This window comes from Patiria miniata, unplaced genomic scaffold (genome assembly GCF_015706575.1).
Source record: "Patiria miniata isolate m_02_andy unplaced genomic scaffold, ASM1570657v1 HiC_scaffold_5, whole genome shotgun sequence".
NCBI classification, from domain to species: domain Eukaryota; kingdom Metazoa; phylum Echinodermata; class Asteroidea; order Valvatida; family Asterinidae; genus Patiria; species Patiria miniata.
The window spans coordinates 32,038,273-32,044,272 of NW_024037072.1; positions in this window are offsets into that span (position 1 = coordinate 32,038,273).

Genomic DNA, 6,000 nt, shown 5'->3' on the forward strand with positions numbered 1-6,000 from the left:
GGTTTTTGGCACGACACCGGCATACTCGGACCGACATTCTAGATGCATCAGATCCGTCAATCCACTGGAAACGATCCGTCAGTGACATCATGTGTGTGGAGTGGGGGAAGAAGTTCAGGGAGCTGGCCCCATTTTTAACATCTAAGGCACCGTCCCTGAAGATAAAGGGTCAAGTATACCCTGCCTGTGTCCAGAGCTGCATGATGTAGCGAGACATGGCCCACTAGGGTGGAGCACGTCTAGCAGTTGGAACAAGCGGAGATGAGAATGATCAGGTGGATGTGTGGGGTGTCTCTTGCTGACATGCTGTCAAGTGAGGAATTGAGGAGTTGGAGTGGAGGGGATCAATATTGGGTCATAGATGTACACGTGTACCTGTATGTATAAAAAATAGCATTTGCTTTTACTACCTATTTTTAAGCATTTACTTGCATTTGTATGAATAGAAATGAAGCAAATGCTTTCCAGCATTTGCTTCATTTTGAAAAGCTACAAGTATTTACTTTTTATTTGTAAGCTCTTGCTAGACTAGAAGTGTGTACTTAATTTCGTATGAATAAAAATGAGTAAATGCTGCAGATTTAAAGTATTTACTGGAAATTTTTCAAGGCTTGGTTGGAGCAACCTTGAAAATATAAAGCAAATACTTCTGCGCAAAACTGCTGCATTAAGTTTTATTGATATTATTTTTTTTTCTCTTGTTCCTACCCCAAATCCCATAGACTTTGTACACGTTTATTCAACGCGGCATTTTGGACCTAAAACAAACTGGTGTTCTCATGAAACCTAACCTGTGTAAAGACCCCATAGTGAGTTTGTGCCCTGAAGAATGACGTCGTGGTGGCATTGGTCACGTGATGTCACGCTAAAGATTTCTGGATTTAATGTTTTGAAAATCAGTACAAACTCAACCGTGAGAGACCTGAACTTGATTGTTGTGGGAATTGATTCTAACCCTGGGTCTTCATTTAATCTTGTGTGCGTAAAATCATGTGACTCTTCCGGTCCAAACCTTGACGTCATCAAGTATCAGATTACAAGCACCAAAGATTTCTAGATTGAATCTTTGAAAATCAATATAAAATTAATTGTGAGAGATCAGATTTTGCTTTTTTTATGGGAATTGATAGAATAATCCAGCGTTGTCATTCTTGATATTACATGTACATGTACGTGCAAAATCACGTGACCCTTCCTTCAGGTCAAAACCGGAAGTGCCTTATTATTAAAAATTGGAACATTTTGTCTGACGTGTTCAAAGTGTGGATTCGTAATTCCGAATCCACACTTTTACTAAAGATTCTTCGTTCCGAATCCACACTTTGTGACCAGCGTAACAGATTCGTAGTTCCGAATCCACACTTTTAACAATAGTGTGACGTCATAGCAATGGTTTAAATACAGGTAGAATGATGTTAATTCAAAAATATAACTAGCAAAGCAGAATACCACTGCACATGTAAAGCCAACGTAAGCTCGTCTTTTGGTAACTAGAGTTTGTAGCTTCAGAGGTTGCGACACTGCAATGTATCGGACCACAGTAATCATTAACAGAATGCACCATCCCAACAGCTGACAAAAATCAGCTGTACCGGCGAGGATACGGCTAGTACGTCGAGATGCAGTTTGAGACTTGAATAGAAAGTGCAAAGAATCCAACTCCAGCATCGGTAATCGTTAGAGCTACAAGCAGCAGCTTAGTGACGTTATGCATGTCATGTATGCGATGTAACACCAGCAGAGAAAACAAGTTGCAGATGAGGCAGAACAAGCAGATTGGTACTAGAACACACACATACAGAATGCAACTTGGTCCGTCCGAGTTGTTCTCACTAGCAACGTTTGAAGCTGTTGAGAACTCCCACAGTCCTGTGATGTTTTCCTTTTCGTCACTGAGTTGTCATAGTTCTTAAATTTCCTCGCATCAATGACTTAGCAAAGATTTCTTTCATTTTAAATGATTGAAATTGTCCATTTTGTCATCTGTTTATGAAAACCAATTAGTGATGGAATGTAACTGGTCCAAATCAAAATCTGTCCAGAAAACATATACAGGATTATGTAGTCCAGCTACAGTTGTTTGTACATGTTGACTTTGCTTTTAATAGTATCTTAGTCATGTACATTTTGCTCTCAAAATCGGTAGAATGTTGAAACAGTTCATCTCAAGACTACTGAAACAAAAACGTGGTTTTGTCCTCTCCATGATATTCAACCAAGTGCACATGTACATGTACATCACCTGCGATTACTGCCATGCTTATGGGTATTTCCTCTACCAGACGCTTTGGTCTGTCAGCAGCCTGTTGAATGTTTTGGCCATGCATAGTGTCATACGTGTATGTGTCACAGCAATATTTCTGCCTCACAAAAACGGTCATAACACATAGTCACGGCAACCATTGATGAAATGCAATTTGCTCCACGAGCACTGTGAGCCCAGGCTGCTCTCAGAACGTTTACTTTAAGCAACTCGTCAGTCAAAGTGTTGGTATACAAATAATGAATGTTTGTGAGTGCAATGGAAAGAATAATTTCACGAGGTGACAGATGAAATGTTCCATTTCACGAGGCGAAGCCGAGTGGAATGGAACATTTGTCACCGAATGAAATTATGCTTTCTATTGCACGAACGTAAAACATTCATTATTTGTTTTATATAACGCCTGAATAAATCCTCGTCATCTGATTGGTTGACTTTTAATAGCCAATTTATTCAGGTTAAAAATTGTTTACAAGTTTGACAAGTTCAGAGTTATCATATTATGCAAACTGTTCAACAGGTTGAGAACTATAATTTATCTCGCCTTAAAACTTGCCATAAGTTTAGAACTCAAACAGTTCAATAAGTTCAGACCTTTTATTGCCAATTTAAACACCACAGCGCCACCATCGGCAACATGTACAGTGACAGTGCAATTTCAGCCTCGACTCCAGGGGCACGTGCTCGTTCCTTACACTAACCCCTGGCTGTGATGATGACGTAAATGACGCTGAATGGCTATCCACAGCGTACTGCGCGGGCATTTCGAAGATTGCACGCCAGGCGCGCCCATAATGCGCTCGCGTGCTTAGCTTTGCACGTAACGTCACGTACGAAAAAAATATATGATTCAAAAGTCGCGATGCCTGTACGATACGGATTATGTCAGCCGCGTTTTTTGCTAAAAAAAACCCTTTATCTGTGGTTGTAAAGACACGAAAGGGGTACATACATTTAATACAAATCTTTGCTAATTTTTAACACAACGTCCAAACGTTGTGTTTGAAAGGATTGATGCTTCAAAATCACAACCTTTAACATTTTAAAGATGGCGTCGGCACGTAAAACGGATAGACTGCAGCCCTAATTATAATGTACCGTATTTTGGTATATTTAAATAACACAATTCCAGGGGTTACGATCGCGCAAGGCATGATGGGAAACAACATGGCGCTATGCAAGATCGTACCCACGGGGCACGAGGTTGGTGCAATGGTACTTCTAATCACAGTGCAATAGTACTACCATTGCACAGCGCGTTGCGCGCCACGCGAGCGCCGTGCATTGGTACGAATAATTCAAGACATGTGATCAACGATCCATCAATCAGATGACGGGGATTTATTCAGGTGTTTTATAATACACAATATTCTCAATGGCCATTTCTGATACGCCAGGTAATACACAGCAGGCTGATCCAATGTTTTAGCCAACGTAATAGTGTCATACGTGTCTGTGTCACAGCAATAATTGTGCCTCACAAAATGCGTCACGGCAGAATCATAGCAACCAATTTATTGGTGAAATGCAATCTGCTTCTTAATGAGCAATTATCATCGGTCTCAGACCGTTTGCAGACAAATCAATCACTTGTCAGTCATAGGTGTTTACCCAGTGTTCTAAATTGACATTTCCTCTGTGTCAGGTAAATTGCAAAATGTTCGAAAGATACATTGTAGCTTGTAACGCTGTGCTGTCGATCGCTGCTGTTCATTGTTACATTTTCCCGAGGCAGTTATCGCAGGATCAGTCAGGGGTTCAGTGGTGAATGATAGTTGGTAGAATTTAAATGTGTTTTAATTACTGTTGAAGCAATTTTTAACATCAGGTAATCTTGCCTATAAGCTTATCGGTCCTGAATCACCTTATTTTAGTATCGTTTTTTAAAAACACCCTATGGGATTTAAATTAAAACTATGTATTTGTAGTATTTCTTACTAGTGTTCCCAGTAAAAGAAATGTAGCTTTAAGAAACAGATTCCTTAAAAGAAAGTTTCAACCTTTGCTATTGTTTGCATCGTTTCTTAGAAGAAAAAAAACATCTGACCACCTGAGTGCCTACATAACTGTTCGCCTCTCTGACAACCAGTCCATCCACCTGCTTTACAGCCAACAAAGTTTAAGCAGGCTAGATACCTTTTTGACATTCAGCCTCAGTCTCCCCAAATCCTCCAAACCATTAGCAGGATTTTGTAGGGTTGAGGAGGGTTTGGGTTGGAGCATTATCCCAAACTTCCATGTCTAGAGACCTCAAGTCCAATTGGGTAGCATATTACACAAACCAAACATGCTGAATTCCAAATTATTCGCCTATCATGAATTATTCCCCCATCCCCCGGATGCCCAACCCAAGACGTGGGGATTGTCACGTTTGAAGTGACAAAGTCCCCACCCTCGGCAAAATTTAAGTGACAATCTCCGATGTACACAATTACGTGGGGCGCACTAGTGATTGCCTTATCATGCTTTACGCCAATAGTGTCACACCCGTTTAGCTGTTGCAATTTAAGTGAATCCCGTTTGGGGACCCCAAATAAACAAGCTAGAATTTTCTCGTATAGGCCTCTGTTAATTAAAAGCCCACCGCATTAAATGTTCAAACAAATCAACCGATCAATGAAATGATCACGAAAAAGGAATGACCAAGAATTAAACGGAAATACAAAATATATGCGCGCATATCAAATAAACTCAGATTTAACCACAAATTGTACTTCGGTAATCACTCAAATCGTAAACCTACAATTCAAGTAAATAGATCACTTACTATCTAAACAATAAACAAATAATTAAATATTCCGGAATATGTGCACTTTCTAACTAAATGGGCCCAACGCGGTTTTGTCGCACCAGACTATTCTGGCTTCCGTCGAGAGTCCGGCGATCCCCTTGCGTCGGCTCTCTATAGCTAACTCGATCGTCACAAAGTCGGATGAGCATCAGCCAGCCACCTCCGGCGAACTTCCCGGCTGATGAGCGTCACTCACAGGGTGACCGTAAGTTCAGAGCCAAATTCTGCTAAATGCACATCAAAACTCTTTTAGATTTATCAAAAATCTGCCAAATTCCCCAGAATTACTCGAAATACACTATAAATACTTAAAATCATATGCAGATTGGTAGTACTGCCTTAATCAGGGTTCAAATTACATTATAAACAATCCATAGTCACATAAAGATGTTATGAAATTATTGCGTAAATTTCGGGCAAAACGCAGATCCGGTGTCACATGAAAATCCGACTCCTATGAAAATCGGACCCCTATTTCCCTTTTATTGGTTAATCCCTCGCACGTGACAGGTCACTCTCCCGAAACGATCCTAAAAATAGCATAGTATCGTACTCACGCGTGCGCAGTACTACCAATGAGTCCACATTTCATGGAGTCGGATATTCACGCTACACCGGCCACGACAAAGTCCGTTTCCCAGTGAACCTTAGCACCTAGCCAACCTGTCCCATTATGCAAGGGTTTGTTGAAAGGATTGAAGCTTTTTTAAACAAATGTACAATTTTTTGTTCAAATTTGCTGTTTTTCTGTCAATTTTTTTTGCAGAATACTGCCAGAAATCTGCCAAAAATTCCATTCTGTCAAATTTTCTGTCAAACTCATTTTTTAACAAAAATTCTTTCAAAGTTAGTCGAAATTCGGCTAAAACGGTCACCCTGGTCACTCATCAGTCGGCCTGGACGTCTGTGCGGTGCCGCTCGGCACCCGACTATGTGGACTTTATAT